At 39.1% G+C, this 15,174-nt stretch overlaps 1 long non-coding RNA gene across 2 annotated transcripts in view; it reads left to right on the forward strand.

Annotated features, from left to right (window-relative positions):
* The first annotated feature begins 226 nt into the window (after positions 1-226).
* The window catches only part of LOC122811840, a 161,027-nt gene continuing 146,079 nt past the window's right edge, over positions 227-15,174 (forward strand). The window contains exons 1-2 of one of the 2 annotated variants that reach the window (XR_006366303.1): positions 227-241; positions 469-626. This is a non-coding gene — a long non-coding RNA (uncharacterized LOC122811840). Of the gene's footprint in view, positions 242-451; positions 627-15,174 lie in introns of those variants that run through there. The other variant, XR_006366302.1, reaches the window with a different exon arrangement.

Below are 15,174 nucleotides of genomic sequence, written 5' to 3' on the forward strand. Positions count from 1 at the left end.
ACAAGGCCTTCGAGTATTAATATATGTTCATTGTTCTTCCTAAAGATTACTTTCCTATATGAATGCTTCTGGCCTGTCACTCAGGATTTTCACTGCGTGTTTCTCTGTCACTGCTGTTAAGCTAATATTTTCTTATGAAATAAAGCTGTATTAGCATGCAGATGTTCTATACATAAACTGTATAAATGAAAAAGCTGTTTAGAGCCATAAGTACTTTATACCTGTTACTGGGACAATGAAGGTTTTTGTGATTTTTTTTTTTTTTGCTTTTATCTCTTCTTTCAAATGTTGATAGTGGCATATTCTTTTGTTTTATTTTTTTAATTTTCATTGCCAGTAAACATGAATAGCATCTTTGCATAGCAGAAGTAACAGAACCGTTCCATAAAACTGAAATCATTTGTGGTTGTTAGATTTGAACTAGGAAGTAAGCTGAATATTAACTCGCTCGCTTTTCTATAAGCGTAGGAAGTACCAGACTTAGCCTCAGAGCTCAGCTGCAAAACTACAAGAAGGCTGAAGAAGGAACATACAAAAGAACAGCAGCGAAAATGAGCATGAGAATGAATGCAGTTTTTATCTTTGCATGCCTCATCATGGTTCTTACAGCACTTGCTTCTGTTGAGGTTAGAACTTTTCCTTTTTTATTAAAAAATAGTGCAGATCAAAACTGCGCGCATTTGATTATTTCTCTTGAAGCTGTCTTTTTTAAATGTAAAGTATATGGCTTGAAAGAACACTTAAATGTCTGTTTGATAAATTAATTGATGATGCATGGGTTAAAATGTTATGAATCTATCATGTTCTACTTTCCCTTTTACTGTTAGAGTAGCTTTGCTGTCAAAAATCAGCCATGAACAAAATTGACTTGCACATACTCAGATAAACTGACAAATGGACTCTACAGATCATTGGTTGCAAAGTCAGAAGAATTTAATAAGATGTCAAGTAATCAATATTATAAATAATCAGAACACATAAACCACACAGTCAGTTTACTTCTCAATGCACATGCAAATCCAATACTAGCAGGAAGGCTCCATTTGTTCAGTTTGCTTATCAAAACTATGGAACTCTATCCTTCAGGAAATCTGGTCTGAAACAAACTTACCAACATTTCTACAAGATTTAAACATTTATCTAAGAACTTTAACATCCTGTCCTATAAAACGTAAGACAACCAATCCAAATCCAGTACCCCAGACATTTCTAACCAGCATACTTTTTCCTTCTAATCTCTTCTACATCTCTGCTTTCCTTAACATCATAACTATGCCATCCCACTTTAATATAACTTGCGTTCATTGCTCTTTATCTCCCATAGACTCTTACAAAATCTGCTCCTTCTCAGTTTTTCCTATTTTCACTGCATCAATCAGACTGCACTGTTTAACTTGCAAAGAAGTGTACATAATCTTGCAAATAATTTTAACAACACTGTTTATTTCTCATTATAAATGAGCAGCTGTACAGAAGTCTGTATTATGCCTGAAAAAGTGTAAACTATATTTGCTTTGTGGAGTTTATCTTCCTGTGCATTTGCTGATAGGGGGCTGATAGCCTAGTCAGACTATCCCAGTCAACAAATTAAATTACTAACTAGCTAACTAACTAACTAACTAAATAAATAAATGTAATTCCGCTTACCGATTCTGCTGTAATGCTACTAATGCCCTGTCACTCAAAATTGTCCTCGCCACATGCCCTTTCCCAACTGTTACTGGAATCATTCACTCTTTTTTATCATTTTCTTTGCTAATTTGATAACAATCATCATTTAACATGCACCATTTATCAAAATGTAGCATAATGGGGTTTAGTTCTGGTCAATCTGTGTATCAGACAAATAGCTGTCTTTGGATTTTAACCATCATGTTAATCCATCTAAGGACTTCCACCTATATTTTAGTAATTAAAGTGTTCTTGCATATTCATTACTCTAATTATTGTATGCTTCTATATATTTATGCAAGTATGCATTCATTTATTTTTGCCAGATGTTGTTATACTAGTCTAATGATCTTTTTATGAGACTTAATGGAAGAAGATGCAGAACAGTTATGGTTTACTAGATAAACACAGCCCGTAAAGGGTTACAATGCTGCACAAAACTCAATACTTTAAACTAGTCTGTTAGAAATTGAATATGTCTCAGTGCTAAATTATAGAATATAAATAAATATATAATGCAACTATGTATCATATTTTGCAATAAAATTGAATGACAAACCATGTGTAATGTATTTGCATAGAAAAGCTTCTACAAGTTGGACATAAAGTTCTGGCAGTTAACAGAGGTCTTGAGCTCTGAGCTGTTAATGAGTTGCTTCCTGTGCTCAGGGAACAGTTTGATTCCTTCCACCATTACTTGCTTACTTTGTATCTCTGAGCAAATTACTTAATCCAACAGTGCTCCTGGGTCACCCCCCCCCCCCGAAAAGGGATATTTGTGTCTAGGGTGCTTATCTGTTCAAAAATGAAGAAAAAAAAAACTTGTGAATATGGCTTAGCTTACCCAGTCAACAATTAGGTAAAAAATGTGTGAAGATGGCGTGAACATCTTTATTTGATATTTTAGGGGCATTTTACTAGAGAATAACAGCTGATTTTCAAAATAATTCAGTTATGAATTAAGTGCACCTAATTCTATAACCGGATATAATTGTTGACTTCATAGGTTCATAGGTTCATAGGTTCATACTAGGCTATCTGCCCGAGGGCATTTACAAGCCTAGCCCATCGTTTTGTGGCTTAGGCCACCCCTTTAGTATGGGGAACTATACCCATTATTTTTCTGTGCCTCTGTCGAGCAGTGACACTGAGGTAATCCCTGGGGTATATCTGCGATCTCCCATCCATTGGTCAAGATTTCTCTTGAACAAGGCCAGCGAGGTGCTCTGCCTCACATGTACCGGGATTTTGTTCCACAGCATAGGGAGTCTTTGGGTGATGAATCTATCCCTCCAGCACGTCCTATTAATAGCCATGTCAAGGTTTAAGTCTCCGCCCTTGTGGCTCTGATGGATCTAGATTTTTGAGGTGAAGCATATTCATCAAATCTGGGTTTGACATGGCCTTGTATGTTAGGCAAAGGTCACCTCTGAGCAAGCGGTGGCGACTGAATAGAGCTGGAGTTCTTTCAGTCGGGCAGCATAGGACAGATTTTGAGACCCTTTATCCTTTTGGTGAGGAACTTTTGTGGCCTCTCCAGCTGCTGCAAGTGTCGGGTCAGATACATTCCGAATGGGGCATTGTACTCAATCATTGGTCTGATGAGTGATGAGTAAAGGGAGACTATGACCTCCCTTGATCTAGATGAGAATCCCTTCATGATAAGGTGGGCAATGTAGAAGGTCTTCCTAACTACTTTAGCTACATGGGTGTCGAATGACAGACTACTATCAACCTGGGTCCCCAGGTCCCTGATAACTTCTTCTGTGCTCAGTGGATTGCCACCTATTTGGTAGCTAGGGTAACCTTGTTTTTCCCGAAGGGTATGACTATGCATTTTTGGCATTTAACTTTAGGCCGTGGCTCTGGCACCAGTTATCCGTTTCTGTGAGACCCTTCTGAAGGATATCTGTGTCAGATGTGTTTTCTACTATGGCCCAGTTTGCAGTCATCTGCAAACTTTGTCAGCCATAACCCTCCTGTGTTTGCTTGTACTTGGAAAAGTAGATGCCAAACAAGAGTGGGCCCAGGACTGAGCCCTGTGGGACACCACTTGTGACAGGCTTTGAGTCTGACATGGCGCCAGCAGCTCTGACCCTGTGGGTTCTGTCACTCAGCCAGTTTGCAACCCATCTTGTGATGTATGGGTTGACATTTAAGCTGATGAGTTTTTCAATGATACCCGAATGGGGTATTGTATCGAAGGCCTTAGCCAGATCGAGGTAGGCTGTATGGACTGCCTTTCCCTCATCAATGGCTTTGGTGACTGTTTCGAAAAAGTCAACCAAGTTTAAAAGGCATGATCTGCCTTTGACAAAGCCAAACTGGGTTGGATCCAAAGTCTGCAAATTCCCTATGTCTTTATTTATGAGGTCCATTATGATCCTCTCCATGGCTTTGCAGATAAGGCTTGTCAAGCTAATGGGCGGTAATTTCCAGGGTCGGTGGAGGCACCGCCTTTGTGAAGTGGTACCACAGTTGCAGTGCGCCACTCCTGGGTACGTATCCAGAGGTAAGACTTTGATTAAACAGCTGTCCTAGCTGTGGGTTTAATTCCTCATTGAGTTCATGGAGCACACAGCCGGGGACACCATCAGGTCCCATGGATGCTGTGTTTTTGCTTTGGAGAGAGCAGTTCTCACTTGGCGCTGGAGATGTTTGGGGGCTGCAATCGTTTGGTATAGATATCTCTCCTTTTGGGGAGGGGAGAAGTTTGCACTGAACCTGTCAGCCAGTATGTTGGCAATGTCTGTAGGATCAGTAATCTTCACATCATTTTGAACTAGCTCTGAGCATATCTGGGAGTTTCCTCCCAGGTTTCTAACATAGCTAAAGAAGGCCTTATGATTGTCTTTTGAGTCTTTAGCTATTTTTCTCTCGAAATTTGCTTTGGATGATTTTATGAGAGCTCTTAGTTTTTACTTATAGTGATCAAGGGTGTCTTACCTTTTAAGGATTTTGCTCTATCTTGTAGTAGCTTCCTCCTTTTGTTGTAGAGTTTGTTTATGGCTGGGGTCCACCAGACTGGATGCTTGCCTTTGGTACAAAGAGTCTTTGTTTTGCTTGGGATTGCCTTATCCATGCAGTCCTGCAGGTGCTGGTAGAAGGCATTTGTAAGTGATTCAGCGGCTTGAGTACTGTTTTCCGCCGGCTCGGGGCCTTAAAGGAGACCACACTAGTCTTTAGAAGTGTGAAGTCGGCTTTGAGAAGTTCTTTACTGTGGTCTTTTTATTTCAGGTGGGGTGGGATGAGGACCTCCAGCGAGATTAGTTTGTGGTCTGATCTCACCAGTGAGGGGTACACCTCCGGTGTTGAACATTGTGCTCCCATGTTCGTGATGATGAGATCAAGTATGTTATCTCCTCTTGTGGGGATGGTGACTAGTTGTTCCATGGCATTTGAGTTTATGAATTCCAGGAACTTTTGGGCTAGGGTGTTTGGGCTTGAGTAGTGTTCCCAGTCTATATTAGGGTAATTGAAGTCACCTAGTATGATGGTGTTTGGTGATACATTTATCCCTCTAGTGTTTTCAGGAAGGCCATGTGAGGTTCCTGAGTTTGTGAGGGTGGCCTGTAACATGCTACAATTTGCAGAGCAGTCTTGCCTATGGTTAATTGCACCTGGATGGTCTCCGATGCATCGTGCGTTGCCACCAGTCTTGAGGTGTGGGTGTCCTTGATGAATATGGATACCCCCTCCTTTCTTGGTATTGTCCAGATTTTGGGGCCGGAACGCATGATATGAGGTAAAACCTGATAGCGCCGGGTGCTCTCAGGAGCCTTGAACCAGGTTTCTGTCACAGCACAGACATCGATGTTCTCCATACTGAGAAGGGCCTCGAGTGCGTGCATTTTGAGATTTAGACTTCTGGCATTGAGCAGCATTACCCTTAGTTTTTTCCTTTTTTGTGTTCTAGGGTGGTAGGTTTAGAATTTGAGCCTTGCCTAAAAAGGCACTATGGGGGTGGCAAGAGCCTTTGCCAATATCCGAATCCCAGGGTGACAGGTGCAAGCCGTCCCTTGCGGCAGCGTGGCTTGTCCAGCATGTCATCCCAGGCAGACAGACACTGGATCCCCTTTGAATGACACCAGTGTTTAAGCCAATTGTTAAAGCTGATCATCTTATCTCTGTATTGTGGCATCATTCTTGGTGAAGGTAGGATACTGCTCAAGGTCAGGGTCATACCTGTCTGGGCTACATAATCAGAGAGCTCCTCAATGTCTCTTTTCATGTAGTCCAAGGAGGTACGTCTCAGGTCGTTTACACCAGCGTGGACAATGACTGAATCATATTTGTACCTGCTGTTGAGAGACCTGAGTGCTTGCGTTATGTGGCGGATTCTAGCGCCCGACAGGCAGCTTACTGTGACCTTCTCCTTACTCAGTCTGGTGAGCGGGACGTCAGTGTGTCTGACTATGGAGTCACCAATGACTAGTGTGTCTGGCATTGTGTTTGGCCTTAAGGGCTGTGACTGTTTGACACTCTGACTGTGAGGTCTATGTGTTGCAGGTGTTGTGTTCTGAGGTGGTGGTTGTTTGGGTGTCTGCTTTGGTGGCCTCTGCTGTTTTGGTAGATTTTTGATCAGAGCCTCCGAGTATGTCTTTGTGTGTTTATGTGTATGATTTGAGGTTGTAATGGTAATATGTGAGACTGGGTCTATAGTGTGTGTGGTAACCTTCTCCTCCTGACTGGTCTTGCCAGTCCTATGTTGAGAGAGCTCAGCCTCCAGTTTGGCCGTGTAGTTGCATCTCTCGCATGTATTTGTGTTTTGTGGGAGGAGGAGAGGGTTGTCTGTGTACATGAGGCAATTGTAACATTGCCTCAATATTCCCAGGTTCACCAGCTGAGCAGGAGAGGACACTAGCAACTGATCCCTCGACATGCTAGAAGGAATAGACAAAAAACTTTAAAAAGATTCCGGGGCGTGGGTGACCGAGAAATGGGGGTTGCCTTTTGGGGTACTATCTATGACAAGAGTGCCGTATCAAGGTAATAAGTACTGTAGGAGCAAGTGCTACGTTTAACAGATAGAGAATAGTCTACTTGGAGTCAAGTAGAGATGATCTTTTAATTATAGGATACGCTGATTAGATCAGTAGTATAGTTCGAGGAAGGTAGTTTTAAGGGAAAATTTGAAGAGTGGACTTTAGGTAGCCGAATAGTTTAAACCTGCTTAACCAGCTGCCCTAGTGTGCAACAGTAGCAACTCCAGCTAAATCGGGCTAAATCAGCTAAAGCGTGCTTTATAGCAGGGGCTGGAAAAGACAGGAAATGACCCAAATTGGCCAACAAACCACAAGTCACTGCCCTAAACCACTCCTCCGAGGACAAATGAAGGAGTTATGGAAATGACCCTAGTGGCCAATAAAACTACAGTTTCAAGTCAGTAACCACCTCTCCGGGGGCAGGGAAGCTGCTCAATGTTAGTCACTGCCACTGATAAACACAGAGACCCTCCTTCAGCCCAAGCAAAAATGGCCTCACAGAAACTTTCAATCAGTTCAGGAACAGCAAGCCTGTAACTGAACTTTTTTAACTCTCAGACAACGGGGATAAAAGCAAGATTTTTTTTGTTTTTGTTTTTTACAGAGATAGCAGAGGTTCACAAGTAATATCAAGTTATAACAGTGCAGTAAATGACCCCACACAAGAGTGCTAGGTCAAGGACAGAAAATATGCAAGTTTTAAGAAAAAAACGATTTAAAATTAAGTGCAAACAGGAAATTCAGCAAACAGCTTTTGGTTGTGCTCTAAATACAGCTACTAATACAGAAATCAAGTTTAACAAGCCAGAAAATGCTCAAGCTAGGCAGCTATGCAGAAAAACTTAGCAAATAAACAGAGAAAAAATACTTAAAATCTCAAAAGTGGCTCCCTTCTTCTCTCAGCGTTAAGTATGTAATGGGCACAAAAGTAACATAGTAGCAGCTAAACGGTGAGACCACCATGTATTAGTAATCAGACTAGTAAAGCTTGTCATCATTTGGATTTGGAAGGAAACTGATAGTCCTCAGTTTTAATTTTCATGCAGCTACTCAGGGGTGAAATAACTTGCAATAAAGGTAGGCAAAACCCTTTGGTTTAAAACTTTACCTGTGCAGAGTTCACAAGTTGGTGTAAAGTCTGTCCCAATAATCATGACAGTGGGATTTAAAATGGAAAATAGTGCTATGGGTTTCTTTATTAGACAAATGTGGACAAAGCCCTATTGATTATGTTACTTCTACATATGGGTTGACCACTGGAACTGTTGATATTTAACATTTATTATTCCCTTTCCCTGTGTGTGGCACAATGGTGCAGCACTTAGCGTTATCACCTCCCAGGAAGACGTTCTCAGGTTTGATAATCAAACATGGTGCCATCTGTGAGGAGTATGCATGTCCTCTCTTCATTCACGTGGATTTCCTCTGGGTGCTCAGGTTTCCTCCCACATTCTAAAGACATCCTCAGACAATTGTCTTACCTTATTTATTAGTCAAATCCACTAATGAATAGCTAACATCTGTTGGACAGAAGAGGTGGCACGGAAGGAATTGTAACCATTTCTCGAAATATTTATAATCGCAGATCATTTTTGGTTTTTTTTTTTGTCACAAGTAGGGGAACAGAATGCACTGGCATTCAATGCCTTCATGCCTTAAGACATGGTAAATAGCTGATCACTCAGATTTTTCTATATCCTATGCACTTCCTGATGTTTCTGGCACTCCACCATGGAACACAACATTAAAGGCCTTATTATGAATACTACTGTTTCTTTTCCACTTTCCTGTACCAGCCCAAGTCTGTTCTCAGTCAACCAACAATAAGGTTCCCACATAGTGATGCCCAGTTATGGCTATTATGTTATTCATTCTTGAATTTCCCTTTGCGCTTTGAAAATATTACTTCTTTATGAGGTTCTTCCTTATATCCTACTTGTTTGTTTACATCCGCAGTTGTTTTGCCCACACTTCATGATACTTTTCATCTATCTATGTATCTGTCTATCTATCTATCTATCTATCTATCTATCTATCTATCTATCTATCTATCTATCTGTCTGTCTATCTATCTATCTGCTATCCTTTGTTGATCAGGTTTTGCATGAGATGTTTATGCATTGTAGTCTGCCATTCCCTGATTACCCTAGATGTACCTGGGAATGAAACAGAATTTCATTATGTTTTTGAAGTTAAAATGAATTCCATAATTATATGCTAAATAAATCAACAGATATCGTTGGAAATTGCAGTTACGAGTGAACAAAAACTGTCAACATTTGAATGTTTTTCAATATTAAATCAATTAACAACAACAATGACTAAATAATAATGATCAAAATCACATATTTCAAATTTGTTTCACACAAACACTTGGTAGCCAAAGTATTCCAACTTAATTCTCACACACACACACACACACACACACACACACACACACACACACACACACACACACACACACAAACACACACACACAAACACACACACACACACACACACACACACACACACACACACACACACACACACGCGCGCACACACACGCGCGAGCGCGCGCATGCGTGCACTAGTCCTATGATGCCACATTAAAGACTGTTTAAAAATAAGCAGATGACAAGAGCATAAGGTACTTTCATTCACATAGAGCCTCACCCCCACCAACAGTTATAGTCACCTTGTTGACTGTGTGCATCTCTTATCATTATAAAAAAAAATAAATTAAATGTGCTTAACTGGTAGCTTTGGATGAACTACATGCAACTGTATAAAGATCATTAACATCATACTATAAGATCTATCCAAGTGTAGAACAGTTGAAATAGAAGATTATTTATGAGCGTATCAGAAATATTAACCATCTAATAACATATGCCAAGTCAATATACACAATTGCTGCAAAAGTAAAAGTCATATGGATAATTCTACATTAAAGAGAAATATTACTAATGCAGAGGTTGCTTCTGGAAAACAACTTTTCATTCCATAGCAAGGTCACCTACAAATGCAGTACCTGCTGCTCTTGAAGAATAAATTGCCTATGTTGAATTAAAAATGGTGTGCTAGTGATATTGCCATAACATTTACTGAACTAGATCATTTATGCAATAGGGAATGGCTGTCAGACAATGACAGCAGGTTCATAGTTACTTGCCACGCAGTCCTGCAGACCATTAAGGAGTCTAGCAAAAAATCCTAGCTACTCTATAACACTGTTGGGTTAAGTGACTTGCTCAATGTAACACAGTGGACAAGTGAAAAGATTCAAACCCTGCACCCCTGCCACAGGAAGCAGCTCATTAACAAGTCAGAGTTTAGTATTCAGTGCTAACTGGCAGTTTTTAACTTAACGCAGAAATAATTTTCAATCCAATCTTGTAGAGAAGACTGTACCACAGTAATGTGCAATGACTACAAAATGAATGCGGAAGACTGCTTGGTTCTGATCATACCTCGAAATAAGGTAGACTATAAAACTTGACAAATGTCTACCCCTTTACAGTTGCTAGAGACTGTAAAAAAGGTACTGCAAAAATGTATTACTAAAATGCAAACTGTTTACACTATATTATGTAATCAAGGATTAATAATGAATTAATTAATTTTATAGTGCAATAAATAAAGCAAAACAATTATGGAGAAAATAAATGCTGCAGCAGCTTTTGTTCAACAACCAGCAAGTAATATAAAAACAGAAAATTGACTGCATATAGCCTTTTTGGTAGGGGTTACATACTTGTAGGATACCTACATCTCATTTTTGACCTCTATGTCTTCTTTGGCTTCAAGAGTGACAATCTCTTCTGACATCAGTCAGTACAGGTTTCACCTACGTGAATGGCTAATAAAGCTGTATTGTTGTAGCATACACCTCAAGAGTTAGGGTTAGATCATGGGCAAATGGGGCCTAGTCAGGATAATGAATCAAGCCCCCACTAGCAATAACTATGTCCCATTTTCTGGCTATCTCTCCCCAGTTACCATAAAGAGTGTTCAAAACTGTTAGTGTACATATTATTTCCACAGATTTGAAACTATTATTTCAAATTAAAAAAAGACACTGATGGCCACTTTCTTATCAAAACAAAACACTCTAACATTGAAACAGACTAAGTATGAGAAAGAGTAAACTCCTGTTCTCTTCATTTGAGACTCATATTTAGTGAAAATGTATCTGGTAATCATTAAACTAGAAGAGGTGTGCTGGGACTCACAGTGAAATAGCATACAGTGAAGTACTAATTAGCATCTGTGTGAATGGTGCAAGAATTCAGAAGATATGCATAATACTTCTGCTCACAATCTGGGACAACCTGCTGGACACAGGTGTCCCTTTTCAGGAGCAGACCAGGAGTACTGTCTGGTGAAATAACTTGGCAGAGTCAAATAGAAGAAAAGTGAAGGAATCAAACCATTTTTCTACAGTAAGCAATTCTTTTAACAACTCATAGCCTTATTCATCTGCACTAAGTGCTAGACAACTGTTTAGTCCAAACACAGTGCATGTCACACCTGTGTGCTTCCAAAAAACAAACTAAATAAACAAATGTCTAATTTATTCACAGATCAATAATAAACACAGTGTCAACATTAACAAAACTAAGGATCACATCCAAAGGGCATAGTCTGTATGATGATGCTCCTGTTTAATACAATTTCTTTCTTTCCTTTACACCATAATTACTCTGTTTCATGTGTTGTTACTAAGCTTGCAGTCCAGGGATCAACTGAGGGAAATAGCCCAAATTTGCAGTTGCTCCAAAGCAGTGTCTGGTTAAGTAATTTGCTCAAGGACAGGGAAGGGAATAAATATGAGGCAAAAACTCAGATGTTCTATAAAACTAAATACAAATACCAGCAGACTACTCCAAATCACTTAAGAAGTTAACAGAACAACATTTTTTGCATCAACATGTTTACTGTCACCCAAGGAAATGTGAAATGCTAATGACTGATATTGACTGATTGTAATCCTAAGCAATTTACCAAAGAAAACAAACAAAAAGCTTAATCAATATCTGGCAGTTGGATTAAGATTCATGCTTCCTGCATCTGAGTTAGTGATTTTGAGACTCTGAGCAAGTTACTTAACTAGATAGAGTTCTTTAATTGGGGCATTATATGCACATACAAACACATACACACAAAATTCAATATGACAACAAATACATAAAACAAACCGTTCCTTATGAGCGCTACTGCTGAAAAAAGAAACCATATATGGAGTGTGCTACAAAGGTTCAGACTACAGGTCTACTTTATTTGTTTATTTGGGTGCTAGCAAGAAAGCAACCCAGTTCACTCTGGCTGTGCATCTGTCATTGTAGTACTGCTGCAAAAACCTTCACTCAAAGTGTGTGCCAGTTGTCTCATTTGCTCTGCATGCCAGCTCTGGTCTCATTCGTTCAAGGTATCAGACAATGAATGAGACCGGTGCTAGCATGCAGAGCAGGAAATCATTTTTTTAATGAGCTTGATGCCTGAGAGCAGGATAACTGGGTTGTATTTGTTTTTTGTTTGTTTTTTATTAATGTTAAACTTGTCATTTTTTTAATTAATCTTGTACCTGGATCTTCCAGCCAGCAGGAGTCCTTAGACAGCTGCCTTGGTAGTTGGTCACCTTGTGCTAGATTCAGTCCCAGGCCCCATACATATACCCTTTATTTTCCTACAGATTTGTTTTGTCACAGTCCAGATACACTGTATCCTCAGGGCTCCCTTGTTTAACCTCAGATGTGAGAGATTCATATTACTGGATCTCAGTCAACCAACAATAAGGTTCCCACATAGTGATGCCCAGTTATGGCTCTTATGTTATTCATTCTTGAATTTCCCTTTGCACTTTGAACATATTACTTCTTTATGAAGTTCTTCCTTATATCCTACTTGTTTGTTTACATCCGCAGTTGTTTTGCCCACACTTCATCATACTTTTCATCTATCTATGTATCTGTCTGTCTATCTATCTATCTATCTATCTATCTGTTTGTCTATCTATCTATCTATCTATCTATCTGCTATCCTTTGTTGATCAGGTTTTGCATGGGATGTTTATGCATTGTAGTCTGCCATTCCCTGATTACCCTAGATGTACCTGGGAATGAAACAGAATTTCATTATGTTTTTGAAGTTAAAATGAATTCCGTAATTATATGCTAAATATATCAACAAATATAGTTGGAAATTGCAGTTACGAGTGAACAAAACTGTCAACATTTGAATGTTTTTCAATATCAAATCAATTAACAACAACAATGACTAAATAATAATGATCAAAACCACATATTTCAAATTTGTTTCACACAAACACTTGGTAGCCAAAGTATTTCAACTTAATTCTCACACACACACACGCAAACACACACACACACACACACACACACACACACACACACACACACACACACACACACACACACGCGCGCATGCGTGCACTAGTCCTATGATGCCACATTAAAGACTGTTTAAAAATAAGCAGATGACAAGAGCATAAGGTACTTTCATTCACATAGAGCCCCACCCCCACCAACAGTTATAGTCACCTTGTTGACTGTGTGCATCCCTTATCATTATGAAAAAAATAAATTAAATGTGCTTAACTGGTAGCTTTGGATGAACTACATGCAACTGTATAAAGATCACTAACATCATACTATAAGATCTATCCAAGTGTAGAACAGTTGAAATAGAAGATTATTTATGAGTGCATCAGAAATATTAACCATCTGATAACATATGCCAAGTCAATATACACAATTGCTGCAAAAGTAAAAGTCATACGGATAATTCTACATTAAAGAGAAATATTACTAATGCAGAGGTTGCTTCTGGAATACAACTTTTCATTCCATAGCAAGGTCACCTACAAATGCAGTACCTGCTACTCTTGAAGAATAAATTGCCTATGTTGAATTAAAAATGGTGTGCTAGTGATATTGCCATAACATTTACTGAACTAGATCATTTATGCAATAGGGAATGGCTGTCAAACAATGACAGCAGGTTCATAGTTACTTGCCACGCAGTCCTGCAGACCATTTAAGGAGTCTAGCAAATAATCCTAGCTACTCTATAACACTGTTGGGTTAAGTGACTTGCTCAATGTAACACAGTGGACAAGTGAAAAGATTCAAACCCTGCACCCCTGCCACAGGAAGCAGCTCATTAACAAGTCAGAGTTTAGTATTCAGTGCTAACTGGCAGTTTTTAACAATGCAAAAATCATTTTCAATCCAATCTTGTAGAGAAGACTGTACCACAATAATGTGCAATGACTACAACATGAATGCGGAAGACTGCTTGGTTCTGATCATACCTCGAAATAAGGTAGACTATAAAACCTGACAAATGTCTACCCCTTTACAGTTGCTAGAGACTGTAAAAAAGGTACTGCAAAAATGTATTACTAAAATGCAAACTGTTTGCACTATATTGTGTAATCAAGGATTAATAATGAATTAATTAATTTTATAGTGCAATAAATAAAGCAAAACAATTATGGAGAATATAAATGCTGCAGCAGCTTTTGTTCAACAACCAGCAAGTAATATAAAAACAGAAAATTGACTGCATATAGCCTTTTTGGTAGGGGTTACATACTTGTAGGATACCTACATCTCATTTTTGACCTCTATGTCTTCTTTGGCTTCAAGAGTGACAATCCTTTCTGACATCAGTCAGTACAGGTTTCACCTACGTGAATGGCTAATAAAGCTGTATTGTTGTAGCATACACCTCAAGAGTTAGGGTTAGATCATGGGCAAATGGGGCCCTAGTCAGGATAATGAATCAAGCCCCCACTAGCAATAACTATGTCCCATTTTCTGGCTATCTCTCCCCAGTTGCCATAAAGAGTGTTCAAAACTGTTAGTGTACATATTATTTCCACAGATTTGAAACTATTATTTCAAATTAAAAAAAGACACTGATGGCCACTTTCTAATCAAAACAAAACACTCTCACATTGGAACAGACTAAGTATGAGAAAGAGTAAACTTCTCTTCATTTGAGACTCATATTTAGTGAAAATGTATCTGGTAATCATTAAACTAGAAGAGGCGTGCTGGGACTCACAGTGAAATAGCATACAGTGAAGTACTAATTAGCATCTGTGTGAATGGTGCAAGAATTCAGAAGATATGCATAATACTTCTGCTCACAATCTGGGACAACCTGCTGGACACAGGTGTCCCTTTTCAGGAGCAGACCAGGAGTACTGTCTGGTGAAATAACTTGGCAGAGTCAAATAGAAGAAAAGTGAAGGAATCAAACCATTTTTCTACAGTAAGCAATTCTTTTAACAACTCATAGCCTTACTCATCTGCACTAAGTGCTAGACAACTGTTTAGTCCAAACACAGTGCATGTCACACCTGTGTGCTTCCAAAAAACAAACTAAATAAAAAAATGTCTAATTTATTCACAGATCAACAATAAACACAGTGTCAACATTAACAAAACTAAGGATCACATCCAAAGGGCATAGTCTGTATGATGATGCTCCTGTTTAATACAATTTC

Source organism: Protopterus annectens, chromosome 1.part1 (assembly GCF_019279795.1).
Source record: "Protopterus annectens isolate FY-2018-M chromosome 1.part1, PAN1.0, whole genome shotgun sequence".
Lineage (NCBI taxonomy): Eukaryota > Metazoa > Chordata > Ceratodontiformes > Protopteridae > Protopterus > Protopterus annectens.